This window comes from Trachypithecus francoisi, unplaced genomic scaffold (assembly GCF_009764315.1).
Source record: "Trachypithecus francoisi isolate TF-2019V2 unplaced genomic scaffold, Tfra_2.0 Contig01579, whole genome shotgun sequence".
Lineage (NCBI taxonomy): Eukaryota > Metazoa > Chordata > Mammalia > Primates > Cercopithecidae > Trachypithecus > Trachypithecus francoisi.
This window is the reverse complement of record NW_022681442.1, coordinates 10907856-10923819: the sequence shown is the minus strand read 5'-3', so window position 1 is coordinate 10923819 and position 15964 is coordinate 10907856. Positions and strand designations below refer to the sequence as shown.

General features: G+C 45.6%; 1 protein-coding gene across 3 annotated transcripts in view; it reads left to right on the top strand.

Annotated features, from left to right (window-relative positions):
- The window catches only part of PLPP4 (phospholipid phosphatase 4), a 136828-nt gene that overhangs the window by 21552 nt on the left and 99312 nt on the right, over positions 1-15964 (top strand). The gene's annotated exons all lie outside the window — the stretch shown is intronic.

Here is a 15964-nt window from a genome sequence, read left to right as displayed (position 1 = left end):
GGGTATCATTTCCCGGCATGGCCTTGGGCTAGGAAAGCATTTGCCCCTCTCTACAGTAAGTCCCTTGGGAGGAGGGGCCTTGGCTATTGTGTTCACCTTGTCTCTGTCACCCCCGATATATGCCTGGCACGTAGTAGTTGCCCAGGAAATACCAAGTGAATGAATTGACTGCAGTGAGGGAATTTTAGATCACGCTTCTGCCTACTGGAGGAATGAGCTCTCCCCATGGGAATCTCCTGGGCCTGAGTATAGGAGATAGGGGCCATAGCTTGCCCTGCTGACATGCAGAGAATCTTAGAGGACAAGTTGAAGAGGGCATGAATCACTCAAGGAGGACAATTTTCTTCTCCAGGAAGACACGCAACAAGGAAAGGGTGAAAGGTTTCGTTGGGATGCCCTTTGGATCTGCCACTCCATCGGCTGCCTGTAATGGGTAACCCCGGCCCTCCTGCATTGCACTTTGCCACTTAGAGGCTGTGCAGGGTTGGATCAAGCAGGGAGAGGGCAAAGGTGACAGTGGGGTAGTGTGGGTTTATGCACATTTGACTAAAGGTCAGGACACATACCAAGGTTTTGCACATTTTCATTTCTCATCATGACCCATGCCTAGAGCTGATTGTCCCACCTTCTCGTGAGGGGTCCTTAATGGAGTCTGGCCCGTTTCCTCAGGTGCAGCTTCCAGGCCCAGATACTTGGCACATCTTCCAGGAAGGGAGCTGTTCAGGGTGCCTGCTTTACCCTCATAGCTGAAACTCATCTCTTCCAAAACCACAGCTTTTAAACAACTTATCTTTGCTGGAATTCTTTCTTTTTATTTTAACTCAGCTATTTGGTAAAATTATGAAACAAGCATAGGCTTGATGTAGGAAAGTTATATGATACACAGATAAAATGGATAGAAAATAAGATTATTTATGATCCTACTACCCAGAGAAAACCACACTTAACATTCTTGTGTGTGGTCTTTCAGTCTTATGCCTGCTCCCATGATAATACATAGTACTTTCTCTACACAAGAGATGTCTCATCTGAAATAACGTTTTGTAGTCTGCCTTTTTCCCTTGGTTTTATGCCCTCAGCATTTTTCTATGCCAAATATTCTTTCTTGACTTGTTTTTTAAAAAACTGCAACACAGTCCATTAAATGAAAGCAAATAATTTAATACAGCCAGCCTGCTGGTGTTGGACACCCAGTTTTTAGTTGATGTAGTTAACATCGTAATGAACAACCTGGAACATTCATTGCTATGCACACCTCTGTGTGTTCTTAGGCTTAATTTCTGGTTAAGGAAATCCTGAGTCAAAAAACTGGCCGGGCGTGGTGACTCACGCCTGTAATCCCAGCACTTTGGGAGGCCGAGGTGGATGGATCACGAGGTCAGGAGATCGAGCCCATCCTGGATAACATGATGAAACCCGCCTCTACTAAAAATACAAAAAATTAGTTGGGCATGGTGGCAGGCACCTGTAGTCTCAGCTACTCGGGAGGCTGAGGCAGGAGAATGGCGTCAACCCGGGAGGCGGAGCTTGCAGTGAGCCGAGATTGCACCACTGCACTCCAGCCTGGGCGACAGAGCAAGACTCTGTCTCAAAAACAACAAAAAACAAAACAAAACAAAGCAAACTTCTCATCCTCCCCACTGCCACCAGTTTTGCCAAATTGCCCTCCAGAAATGATTTTCCGATTTACATTCCTCCCAGTAGTGCCTGATCTGGCTGGTATCCTCATGGGACCTGCTCAAATGTTCCTTGCTGAATAAACTATCACTGAGCAGCTGTCCCATGTTCCATTATCACATTCTTCTTTTTTGTTTTTCTTGTGGCATTTATTGCAATCTAAAATGATGCTGTCCATTATTTATTGGTGTCCGTGTTTATCATCTGCCTCTGCTCAGCAGGCTGTATGTTCCGTGGGTGCAGGGACCTTCCCTGTTGGGGTCATTGCTGTCCTGCACTGCCTTCCCACCATTTCTCAGGATCTGGCTCAGCATGGTGTGCAGGAGGTGTTTGCTGAATGAATGAATATTTACTCACACCATTAATAACACTCATATTATCATGCATTTCTAAATAAAAATTGTTGCCTTCATTCTAAAACAAATGCTGTCAAATGTAATTTAACCAATGGCTGGAGATGAAATGGTGACAGATGGCACTCAGGTAGTCATGTAATTCCTTCTTGTTCTGATGAGGCATGAGGTCCTTTTCCATGAAATAACTGGAGGTTGTAATTATTTTGGTTTGTTTCTTATAGTTTAAAATGTTTTCTCTATTCTTGAAAGGCTGTGGATGGTGTGCTGTCTAAAGCAAGTTAGTTTCCATTTCTGATTTGCAGCTGATAATCTGATAGGGCCTATTGTTAAAATTGTATGTAAAGTAAGATCACTCTTATTTCATATTTAGGTTTAGCCTGAGTGTCTGAACAGCTGCAGGGTTTAGGTTCTGGAGGATTCTGCATGCCTAGACCTTTTTGATTACTGACTTGTTCTTAGAGAGGGACAGTTTTGGTCGCTGAGTTCCTAGTGCATGAGGTTTTACCATTCTTGTTACTGAGTGTGTTGCCCCCTTGAGTACAATAGCAGAACATCTTCTGACTAATCTAACAGTTAGAGGCTGAACAAGGAGTGTATCCAAGGATTATTGGCTGTGGATGTGCATCTGGGGCAAGGCTGGGGAGGCTGTCCAGGGCCATGCCTCAGGACCTGGAATCTGACCTCCTCTGTCCAAGGTTTTGATCAGCAACTTGAATAAAGACATAGAGGGCAGTCTTATCAAATTTGTGAATGACAGAAGACTGAGATGGAAAGCTAATATATCGAATAATAGAATCAGGATTCATACAAATCTTGACAGAGAGGATGCGTCTGAAACTAACAAGGTAAATCCTAACAGGATTACACATGCAGCCGGCTGCTCACTTCAGCAGAGCTGGCAGCAGCTGCCAGCGATGGGAGAGAGCCAAGGAGTTTGTGGGGTTAGTAAGGTCCTGGGTTTCCTAAATGTTGATTTTTAAGATTAATTCTTCATTCTGTACTATTAACAGCAGTAGGACACATAGACCTAAAGGGTGCTAATCTGCCCCCAACACTGCTAGTCCTGCCACCTCGTCTTTCCTTTCTTGCTACAACAACACTCTCCGCACTGTCCTCTGCTCCCTCACCCAATCCATTTGATTTTCAGGCCCAAGTTGGGCCCTGCTTTTTCTGAGGAGCTTTCCCTAAGTCTCAAGGCAGAGTAAGTTATGCTCTTCTTCCAAGCACTCTGACAGTACCCCGTCTTCCCCATCAGGGTGCTCACCAAACCATATGACCAGTGTCTGTCTGACTGTACATCTTCCCTTTGGATTAAGGACTCCTGGCGGGCAGGGTCTGTGTCTGCCTGTGAGATGCCCCACCCTGAGCTGGGACACAGTGACTGGCACAGACAGATCCCAGTGGACACTTTGGTTGGTGGTATACATTCCTGGAGCGTGGGATGGAGTCTAGGCCCCACACTGCTGGATCTTGTACCCCTGTAGGCCATCCAGGAGTGGCAGCTTTCTAGCCCTTGTGCTATGGAAAGCACATGGTGGAACTGCAGATGCCTAACCAGAACACGAAAGGATGTGGTGAGGACTGTACCATGTGCAGGCTGTCAAGGATGGAGGGTGTGGACTATTTTGAGGGGCTTCAGGGCAGCACAGGGGACATCAGGCAGAAAGGATAACTCAATTCCTAGAATGGAAAGGGTTTAAAACCACTGTAGCTCCAACCATCTATGGACTGCTTGCTTTGGTAGGAATCATCCATTCACTGCAAATGTTGAATTGTGGAGAGGATTTTTAAATTGGAAGTGGAAGAGTTGAAAGATAATGATAATGGCAACAACAATGTCAATAGCTAACTCTTCCTGGAAGCTCCCTGGGCATCAGATGCTTTATACAACTGGGTCGTTACAGCCTCCCTGAAAGGTGTCTGGTGCTCTGTGACCTCAGTGGGGCAGGGAACAAAGACCATGATCAAAGTTTCCTGGCCAGTAAGGAGCTGATAACTGAAGCTTGATCCCACTCTGAGGGCATCTGATGTGAGATTCTACTGTGCTGCTGTTTAGCAACTGATACGGTTTGGCTGTGTCCCCACCCAAATCTCATTTTGAATTCCCATGTGTTGTGGGAGAGACCTGGTGGGAGGTAATGGAATCATGGGGTCAGGTCTTTCTTATGCTCGTCTCATGATAGTGAATAAGTCTCACAAGATCTGATGGTTCTATAAGGGAGAGTTTCCCTGCACAAGCTCTCTCTTTGCCTGCTGCCATCCATGTTAAGACATGACTTGCTTCTCCTTGTCTTCCACCATGATTGTGAGGCCTTCCCAGCCACATGGAACTGTAAGCCCATTAAGCTTCTTTCTTTCGTAAATTTTCTGGTCTTGTGTATGTCTTTGTCAGCAGTGTGAAAATGGACCAATACAGTAAATTGGTACCGGCAGAGTGGGGTGCTGCTGAAAAGACACCTGAAAATGTGGAAGCGACTTTGGAACTGGGTAACAGGCAGAGATTGGAACAGTTTGAGGGCTCAGAAGAAGACAGGAAAATGTGGGGAAGTTTGGAACTCCCTAGAGGTTTGTTGAATGGCTTTGACCAAAATGCTGATAATGATATTGACCATAAAATTCAGGCTGAGGTGGTCTCAGATGGAGATGAGAAACTTGTTGGGAACTGGAGCAAAGATGACTCTTCTTATGTTTTAGCAAACAGACTGGAGGCATTTTGCCCCTGCCCTAGAGATCTGTGGAACTTTGAACTTGAAGGAGATGATTTAGGGCACATGGCGGAAGAAATTCCTAAGCAGAGCAAAAATTCAAGAGGTGATTTGGGTGCTGTTAAAGGCATTCAGTTTTATAAGGGAAGCAGAGCATGAAAGTTTGGAAAATTTGCAGCCTGACAATGAGATTGAAAATAAAAATCCCATTTCCTGAGGAGAAATTCAAGCTGGCTATAGAAATTTGCGTAAATAATGAGAAGCCAAATGTTAATCCCCAAGACAATAGGGAAAATATCCCCAGGGCATGTTAGAGGTCTTCATGGGTGGCCCTCCCATCAGAGGCCTGGAGGCCTAGGAGGAAAACGTGATTTCGTGGGTCAGTCCCAGGGTCCCTGTGCTGTATGCAGCCTAGGGACTTGGTGCCCTGCATTCCAGCTGCTCCAGCCATGGCTGAAAGGGGTCAACACAGAGCTTGGGCCATGACTTCAGAGGGTGCAAGCCCCAAGCCTTGGCAGCTTTCAAGTGATGTTGAGCCTGCCAGTGCATAGAAGTTAAGAATTGGGGCTTGGGAAGCTCCGCCTAGATTTCAGAGGATGTATGGAAACACCTGGATGTCCAGGCAGAAGTTTGCCACAGGGGTGGGGCCCTCATGAAGACCCTCTGCTCAGGCAGTACCGAAGGGAAATGTGGGGTCAGAGCCCCTACACAGAGCCCCTACTGGGGCACCACCTAGTGGAGCTGTGAGAAGACAGCCACATTCCTCCAGACCCCAGAATGGTAGATCCACTGACAGCTTGCACTGTGCACCTGGAAAAGCCACAAACACTCAATGCCAGCCCATGAAAGCAGCTTGGAGGGAAGCTGTACCCTGCAAAGCCACAGGGGTGGAGCTGCTGAAGACCATGGGAATCTACCTCTTGCATCAGTGTGACCTGGATGTGAGACATGCAGTCAAAAGAGATCATTTTGGAGCTTTAAGATTTGACTGCCCTGCTGGATTTCAGACTTGTCTGCGGTCTTAGCCTCTTTGTTTTGTCCAATTTCCCCCATTTGGAATGGCTGTATTTACCCAAAGCCTCTACCCCTATTGTATGTAGGAAGTAACTAACTTACTTTTGATTTTACAGGCTCATAGGTGGAAGGGTCTTGCCTTGTCTTATATGAGACGTTGGACTGTGGACTTTTGAGTTAATGCTGAAATGAGTCAAGACTTTTGGGTACTGTTGGGAAGACATGATTGGTTTTGAAATGTGAGGACATGAGATTTGGGAGGGGCCAGGGGCGGAATGATATGGTTTGGCTGTGTCCTCACCCAGATCTTATCTTGAATTCCCACGTGTTGTGGGAGGGACCTGGTGGGAGGTAATTAAATCATGGGAGTGGCCTTTCTTGTGCTCTTTTCATGATAGTGAATAAGTCTCATGAGATCTCATCATCCTATAAAGGAGAGTTTCCCTGCACAAGCCTTCTCTTTGCCTGCTGCCATCCATGTAAGATGTGACTTGTCCTCCTTGCCTCATGCCATGATTGTGAGGTCTCTCCAGCCACATGGAACTGTAGGCTCATTAAACCTCTTTCTTTTGTAAATTGCCCAGCCTTAGGTATGTCTTTATCAGCAGTGTGAAAGCAGACTAATACAGTAACACTTCAGTGTCTGATGTGTGTAGACTGTTTTTTTGTTGTTGTTGTTAGTAGCTGCAGACTTGGTGTCTGTCTCATGGAGTCTTCTCCTGGCTCCTCTGTTGATGTTTGTGGGTCGGCAGCTGACCCTTGACTGCCTCAGTGTATGTCCCACTCTGAAAAGTTCCTGCCACCCCAGAGACAGCAAACAGCCAACCTTGTCTGCATGGTTAACACACAGACATTAGTCCCCGGTGGACCCTGAGGCAGCATGGAGTGACTGGAGAACCTCACAGATTGAAAGACAGCCATGGACTTGGGTTCCTGTTGCCACTTAACTGGCTGCATGACTACAGTTCAACCACTTAACCTCTCTGAACCTCAGCTGTAAAATGTAGAATTAATCTCCAGTTCTGTAAAGCACTTGACACAGGAGCCCAGCTGACAAAAGATGGTCGTAATTCCTGTCTGCTTTGAGGTTCTCAGCTGTGCAGCTTGTGTTTAAGTTGGTTAGAAATCTGTTGTCCAGATAAGCTGAACATTTCCACAAAAAACAGTTGACTTACAATTTCCACACCATGTAGGTAACTGACAGAGCTTTCCCTGCCTAGTAGTGAGATATCAGAGCAGAGGAAAAAGGATCAAATTGTCAAACTTTCCTGGCCTCAGGCTGCCCTGCCAGTATGCTGGCTTCCCCACCCTTGGTCATCCTGCCTATGCTTGGCTTTCCAGTAAGTGTCTGTGAGTTTTCTTCTCTTTGAAATTATAGAGAGGGATCATTGATTTACTCAAAACATTTCCTTGAACACCTGTTCGACACCAGGCAGAATTCTAGACTCTAGTTATAGAGCAGTGAACAAAACAGGTAAAGTTCTTGCCGTCTTGGAGCTCATATTTCTAATCTGGTGAGGAAGACTATGAATAAGTATGCAAGGGGAGATATTGCGTGTTGGATGTTGATGAATGATAAAAAAATTAAGGGTGTAAAGGACAGGAATGGCTAGTTTGGGTAGGTGTTGCTATGTTATATAGAAATGTCATAGTAAATCTGGCTGATAAGATGCTATTTAATCAGAGACCCGAAGGAAATGAGGAGCAAGCCATGCAGGTGTCTGGGGAAGAGCATTCCAGGTAGAGGGAAAAGCAAATCAAAATTCCTGACATTGAAGCATGCTTGGCAAGTTCAAGGAACCTCAGGGAGGCCAGTGTGACTGGAATAGAGTGAGAGAGTAATGAGGACAATAGCAACATTGATTGATTGGAAAGTAGATTCCAGGGCTTGTATCCAGCTGGCTTGTGCATGTCCTGAAGTCCTCACTGTTCAACCCTTGGAGGCAGAGACCGTGGTTCCAACTAAGACTCAGGGTGGGCAAGTGATATGCCCAGGATTCCACCTCCAAGTGGCAGAGCCATGATTCTAACCCTGATTCACATGGCTCCAGATTTCTTGCACCTTCCGTTGTGCTGGGCTAGTGTAGACCTCCACTCCCTCTCTTCTCACCCAAATCACTCTCTTGTTTTCCACGCTCCATCCAGCCTGGAGACTTAGCCCTGCTCCTTCACCCCACTCTGTGTCGTATCGCTGCCAAGTAGTATGGGGTGGGTTTCTGCAGATTTCATTCTCATCTGTAAGATCTCTAAGAAGAGTCTTTGTGCACGTCAGAATTAGAATACATTGGGAATTATTATTTGGAAACAGAACATGGCTTCGGTACTGGCCTCTATTAGGAGAAGCAGGTGAGTGGGCCAAATTACTCTTTTGAGGGCTCTGAGGGTGCCTTTGGGATAGTTGGGCTGGAGTAGTTTGCTAAAGGGCAAATTGTGGAATGTAGTAACATTGCCCCTTGTGATAGTTAATACTGAGTGTCAACTTGATTGGATTGAAGGATGCAAAGAATTGTTCCTGGGTGTGTCTGTGAAGGTGTTGCCAAAGAAGATTAGCATTTGAGTCAGTGGACTGGAGGGGCAGACCCACCCTCAGTCTGGGTGGGCACCATCTAATCAGCTGTTAGTGTGACTAGAATAAAGCAGACAGAAGAACGTGGAAGGACTTGACTTGATGAGTCTTCCAGCTTTCATCTTTCTCCCATGCTGAATGCTGCCTGCCCTTGAACATCAGACTGCAAGTTCTTCAGATTTTGGGTTCTTAGACTTACACCAGTGGTTTGCCAGGGGCTCTCAGTCACTTGGCCACGGACTGAAGGCTGCACTGTAGACTTCCCTACTTTCGAGGTTTTGGGACTCTGGCTGATCCACCACTGGCTTCCTTGCTCCTCAACTTGCAGACGGCCTATCATGGGACTTTACCTTGTGATGGTGTAAGTCAATTCTCCTGAATAAACTCCTCTTCATATATGGATCTATCCTATTAGTTCTGTCCCTCTAGGGAACCCTGATTAATACATTCTCTTAGGGGTCTTGTGAGGACTGAGTGAGTTAATGAAGTTAATGAGTGTAGAGCACTTAGAATGTCCCAGGCATACACTGAGTCTTTGGGCATTCCACTGTGGTCACCATCATGGGCCTCGAATCCCTCCAGTGATGGGGCCCTGGAATAGAAGAGTCTGTGATTTGAATATTTGATTCATCCAAACTTCATGTTGAAATTTAATCACCACTGTTGGAGGCGGGTCCTAATGGAAGGTGTTTGGGTCAAGGGATTGGATCCCTTAAGAGTAGATCAGTGCCCTCCTTGGGGGTGAGGTGAGTTCTCACTCTATTAATTCCCATGACAGCTAGTTGTATAAAAGAGCCTGACACCTCCCTGCTCTCTCTTACTTTCTTTCTGGCCATGTGATCTCTGCACGTGGAGCTCCCCTGGGCCTTCTGCCATGAGTTAAGCAGCCTGAGACCCTCAGCAGATGCAGATGCCCAATCTTAAACTTTCCAGCCATCAGAATTTTGAACAAAATAAACCTTTTTTCTTTATAAATTACACAGCCTCAGGTATTTCTCTATAGCAACACAAAATGAACTAACACAGGGGGAGAGAGAGACAGATGAAGGTTCTGCAGTCATGGAGCTTCCAGACTGGTGGGGATGACCAGCAATGAGCAAGTATCTGTATAAGTGCTACAGGAAATTTCAAAGGTGATGTGCTAGTAAGTGAGCAGATGTTACCATTGTTAACATTTTGGGGATTTTCTTTTTGTCTGTTTTTTTTTCTTTGCACATGTGCATGTTATATAAACAATAACAACATTAACAAAAGGGAGAGCACAGGATCTGCTATATTCTTCCCTTTTACCTAATAGTATGTCATTGCAAATAGTCAATCACCATAAATGGTCAGTGTATGGCTGTCTTAGTCTGTTTTATGCTGTTATAACAGAATACCTGAAATTGGATAATTCATAATAAACAGAAATTTATTGGTACATGTTTCTGGAGATTAGGAAGTCGAAGATCGAGGTTCCAGCATCTGGTGAGGGTCTTCGGGCTGCACCATCCCATGGTAGAAGGTGAGAGGGCAAAAGAAGGTGAAAGAGGGTAAAAGGGGGTGAATTTATGCTTTTATAATGAACCCATTCCTGCAATAATGGCATTAATTCATTCAATGGGGCAAAGCCCTCATGGCCTAATTACCTCTTAAAGTTTTCATGTCTTAACATGTTGCATTAGGGATCAAGTTTGTTGCATTGGGGATCACCTCTTAATACTGTTGCACTGGGGACCAATACACAAACTTTGGGGGACACATTCAAACCATAAAAATGGAAGAATAATGTTCCCCCAAGGATGTCCACATCCTCATTCCTGGAGCCTATGAACATATAACCTTACATGGCCAAGGGAATTAAGGTTACAGATATAATTAAGGTTCTATTCAGATGACCTTGAGATGGAGAGATTATTCTGGATCACCTGGTGGGCCCAGTGTAATCTTATGAGTCCTTAAAAGATGAAAAGAAGAGGCAGAAGAGGGGGTCAGAGAGATGCAATGTGTACAGGACTCAACCTGCCATTGCTAGCTTTGAAGATGAAGGGTCCAGAAAGCAAGGAATGAGGGCAACCTCTAGATGCTGGAAAAGGCAAGGAAGTAGATTCTCTTCTAGAGCTTCTGGAAAGGAATGCAGCCTTGCTAGCACTTTGACTTTAGCCCAGGGAGATCTGCATCAGACTTTTGATTTCCAGAACTTGTGTTATTTAAAGCCACTATGTTTGTAGTCATTTGTTACAGCATCAATAGGAAACTTATACCATCTGTTTCTAAACCTGTGCCTTCCCCCTAGAGCTCCCTGAAGGCAGGGACTGTGCCTTATTCACTCTGGGACCAAGTGCCTGGCACAGGCTTTGAGCTCAACAAACATTTGCTAAACTCTTTGCACCTGCTCAGGAGCTGAGCCTCTGCATTAGGACTGGAGGGGACCCCTTTGTCTCTCTTTTCCATACCCAAACCCCAGTCTTGATATGGCCCACTAGGATTGTCCTCCAAGGCCTATAGACCTACTTCCAGCCCAGGCCAGCCTAAAGTGAGGGCAAGCCGTACAGAAAGAACACTGCCTGCTGCCGTAGCTCTCACCAAGTAGCACCTCCTTCAGAAGGGGAATCCCTGTTAAGTAGAAGGGTTCCTAAGTGGAACTCAAAACATGCACATGGTTTTTGATGCTGGATACTGTGAATTTCTTGCCAGATTTTTACAAAAGAACCATTATTGATTCATTCAGCAGGGAAATAAATGAGGTAAAGACAAAAATCAAAAAGAAAATTGAAATAAAAGAACAAGAAAAACAAAAAGCATACAGCCATGTGAACTGTTCACCTCCTGAGTTGCTGCTTGCCCGTCTCTCCTTGTAAGGTGACTGCAACAGTAGGCCTGCCCCACGCTGGCTGCCCTGAGATTTGTATTAGTTAGCCTAGGGTGAGGCAGGGGCAGTGACATTTTTAAAAGCTCAATGATCGAGCCTAGTAAGCAGCCGGGGGGACACCTACTGCTGCACAATATTCTTGCTCTGCTCTGGTCTCAAGTTAGAAGCTCCCAAACCCTAAAACTCAGTGAAGGATGCTGCTTGAAAACCAGTCAAGCAGCCATCTCATCTTATACATGGAGAAACCAAGATTTAGAAACACAGATGCCAACCCCACAGTCATGCAGTGTGGCACTTGGTGTCCAGGTTGAGGCTAGGGCCTGCTTCTATGGATTTATCATGCCCATCATCAATCTTACTAGTGTTGCCAACAGTCTTAAATCGGGGCAGCCCCGTCAACCTCCATCTGTGAGAGGCTTTCCTCTTATTTCTTTTAAGTTTTTTTTTTTCCTCCTCAAATGCTCCTTTGAAAGATCTGCTTTTGATGGGAGACATGGACTCACCCTGCCTCCGCCTCCATGTCCACCATCCCCTAGATGAGGCAATACCAATTAGCCAGTATGAACATGGGCTCTGGAGTCACTCAGGTGTGGCTCTGAAATTTGGCTGCACTAATACTGTGTGGTGCCTGAAAGCCTCAGTTGACCAGCTGTAAAATGGGCTTAATACTAGTACATCATTCATAGTGGTTGTGAGGCTGAAAATACGTGGAATACATTGAAAGTGCTCAGAACTATGTGTGACACATAAATACCAGCTGTTATACATTCTATTATTGTTTTAAATTACTACTGCTATAGGGAGGAGAATGTGGTTTCAGGTGTCAGAGTCAGTAAGGAGGATCAACAGACGTTTTTGCCGTTGCTTACTGGCTTCCTTTGGGATGTATGTGGCGTTGGTCAGTGGTGTCTACTCCTTGACCAGACAGGCGCAAGTCCTCTCTTGGGGTCTGGTAACAGTGAGCTTCCAAGTGAATGCATGGTGTGATGAGCTTGTTAGCCTTAGAGCGGAGGCTCCCTGGGCTTTTACCTCTTACCTACCTTGCCCACCTTAAGGTCAGCCCTTACTGACCCCTACGTGGGCTGCCTCCTGCAGGGGTCCCAGGTGTATGGACAGACATGAGTCCTTGCTTATTGTGGGATTCAGAAGGGGTCTGCTGACTTTTCCTTCACTGTCTCCATTGCAGAAACATTTTCCACGCAAGTAATTGCAGAATGAGATAACAAGGGGGAAGATGGGACAGATGATAGTGGATAAACTAAACTAACTTGATTACACTCTTTCCCAAACTTGTTATCCACACTTGCTGTGCTGTGCAAAATCTCAAAAGCCAATTGAGACCTTACAATCACAACTGCAGGTTCCAGAGAAGTCTCCCTTATAAGTCTAGCAGATCTGCCCACAGATTGAGAATGGTGAGAGTCACTCTTCTGCTTTGGATTTTTGTATTTCAGTGAGAATAGGGAGTTTTATTGTTACGCTTTTACATAAAGCGATTACACATCCAGGCGGGAGGGCGGCTCTTCCACTGATATGGTGTGTAGTGATTTAGGTGAACCTTTGGTATTTTACAGTGGGATCGTTCTGATTGGTAACATTGTCAATTGCACAGATAACTGATTCATTTTAAGACATGTTGATGCCACTTACAAAATCACAAGTTAAAGGACTTTGGGAAATCATTTACGTCAGAGAAGCAACATTTCATTTATTTCTCAGCTTACTATTAGCTTCCTTTTATCAGTATTACTTGACCTTTAAATCAGTTTTTTAATAGACAAGATAACCTCATAGGGTCATGGTAAGTGTGAATGAAATAATGAATGTTAAGTGTATAATTCAGCACCTGGAATATAGAAGGGGTGCTGAAACTTTTGGTTTCTCCCTTGTTTGGGAGGGAGATTCATAGCATTTGGACAGAAAAAAACTCTAAAGTCATCCAGTCCAGTTCCTTAATGAGAAAAATGAGGAACAGAGAAAGAGAGAGAACTGTAAATGATTTACTCAGATTGCTTTGGCAGCTAAGCCAAGAATAGAACATGAATGTCCTGGCTTCCAGAGTTGGTGGCTGCTTCTTACCTGGTCCTTGACTGTTTCCCATGCCAGCAGGAAACCCAAAGCTCTCAACCCAGAGGCACCTGGAAATCCAAGACAGGAGAGGGCAGGGGAACTAAGGGGTGGAAACCATGGTGAGAAAAGGCTCCAGAAGTCAGGGGCTCCCTAGGAGCAGATGTGGTCCCCACTGGAGAAGGACCATATCCCTAGATGGCCTTGTAGGGTGACATTATTCAGGAAGGGCCTGGATGGAGGGAAGAGGAGCGTGAGGAAAAGAATGAGCAGGGAGAGTGATCAAAGAACAGAAGGGCAGTGCCAGGAGCCCAGAGTCAATGCTAGCCCCCCTTGTGTGGTTTATAAAGCATTTTCACATATATTATCTTATTTGAAGCCTTAAAACAGTTCTGCCATGTGGGTGGAGTGTCAATACGTGCTGAATGAATGAGTGAGTGAATGAATGAATGATGACTGAAAGCTAACATTTATTAAACCTGCTTACTATGTGCCAGTCATTGCATTTATAATAAGCCTTTTACAGATGAGGAAAGTGAGGCACACGGAAGTAAAGTGATTGGCTAAGGTCAAATCCTAGGAAGCATATTTCAGAATTCATGCTTTTCATTTCATTTAACTGTCTTGCCATACTGCAAATGCGTGAAAGAAGAGTAGGTGGATGAATTTCCATTTTACCAACAAAGAAGTAGCAACATTGAAGGGCAAGAGGCTCCTACAGTTGTAAAGTAATCAGTGGTCGAGTCACTGCTAGTTAGCTGTTTTGATCTCTAGTCCAACATGCTGCTAACTAGCTCCAGCTTGTATCCCACACTACTTGGGCGGGCTCTGGGTCCTCCCCCCACACACCGAGTCAAGCTGTTGTCTTCAGCCCACCCATCGTCCCACCCCCACCTCAGTGTGCTTCTACCCCACATTTTCAAAAATAGTTGTAATGGAAATAGCCCAGGATTGTCGTTAGAAGTCTAAGTTCCAGTTTTGATGCTTGTTAGCAGAATGACTTTGGGCAGGGCAAGAAACCTCCTTGAGACTCGGCTTTCCTCTCTGGAAAATGGAGATAACAGTGCCTACTTTTCACTTGTAAGGATTGAGATAAGATATAAGAAGTGTCTAGCAGCTTCCTGGCAGGTAGGAAGCACTCAGTAAATTGATCACCTGATCCTTCCCTGCCACCCTACTTCCTTTTCTCCCTCTAGGTGCCTCTGAAGATGACGTCTCATGTGCTGCATGAATAAGGGGCAGTTCAGGCAGGCTGTGATGTATCAAACTCAGTTCTCAGTGAGTGCAGCAGGGCTGATATAGCTCCATCAGTTGGGATAGACGATGAAGAATGCAAGGTCTGCAAGTTGATCTTTCAATGGAGAATTGGTGGTGATAGTGGTGGTGGACAGGGACACTTTGACCACACAAATGCTGTGGACCACTTCGTCTTAATGAATCATTTGGCAAATGAGTACCCAGCAAAGACCAGGCTCCCTGAGAAAAGACGTGCATTTGTTCACAGGGGAGCAGACTTCAGAGAGTGGGACTGAGGGGCCCTGGTGACTGTTAAATACCCACCACTCCCCAGACCAGCTAGCAGCCAGTCTGAGCAGCCATGAGAGGTGGTGTGAGCTCGGTGTCACACTGCACAACTGGGGTAGGAGTGGGCCACAAACACATGGGTGTGGCAGTCTGGATGGGGAAGACCTTGGGGTGAGCATTTGCCTTGTCCAAAGTGGACAGCTGCTTCTTAGTTTTTTGGACTGAGTACTGCCACGGGGAGATGCAGACTCAAGGTTGCCAGATCAAATGCTTCATCAGAAGCCAGAAATTCAGATGTTAATGTAAGAGCTCCTGTTTTTAAAATATTGGCCATGAGTTACATTTAAAAAAAAAATTTTTTTAACATGGAGCAGCTCAAACCAAATATGCAGCAGGATGCAATTAGTTCAGGCTGCCAGCTGCCAGCTTCCGATTAAAGATTCCATGTGGCAGAGGCTTGGGTCTTTATTGGAACAGCTGACATGGATTTATTTGTTCAGTGATTGATTTAACAAATATTTATTGAGCACCTACTGCATGCCAGGCACTATTCTAAGTGTTGGGGATACAGCTCAGATCACAAGCAGACAAGAATGCCTGCTGCCCTTGTGGAGCTGGTGTTCTGCTGTGACCCCTCCATTCTGCCTGGGGTCACTGAATCTTTGCAGTAGTAATGATGATGATGATGACCCGGTTATCCTCCATCCTCTTCTGAGGGAGACTCAAAGTGAGCAGCTCAACCTCAATCATAAAGCCCAATTGTACCAAACGGGCAGCCATTCCTGGTCCTTGACTCAGGCAATGGCCAGTGGTGGGGACAGAGACACCACCTTGGAGATGTCTCCAGCTGTCCAAAGTCAAGACCAGTTCTGTAGGCCATGTGGGTAAGATGCCTCCATTTGCATTTGAATTGAGAAGTTCAGAGTTTGCAGTACAGGTGGCCATGAAAACATCTACCGATATCTACCATAAGCAAAAACTTTTGGGACAAAATTGAGGGCTCCTTATCTGCTTAAAAACCACAGCCCCTACCATTCCTCAGGGTGGAAGGAAGCTCCTGAGTTCTCCAGAGCTCAACCACCGAGCAGGTGAACATGGTGCGGGAAGCTGCATTCCAGAGCCTTGTTGAATGCGCATGTGTTTGCAGCCCTGTCCAGGATGCCTGCCCTCAGCCTCTCCTCTAATCATGGACAGTATTTGTGGC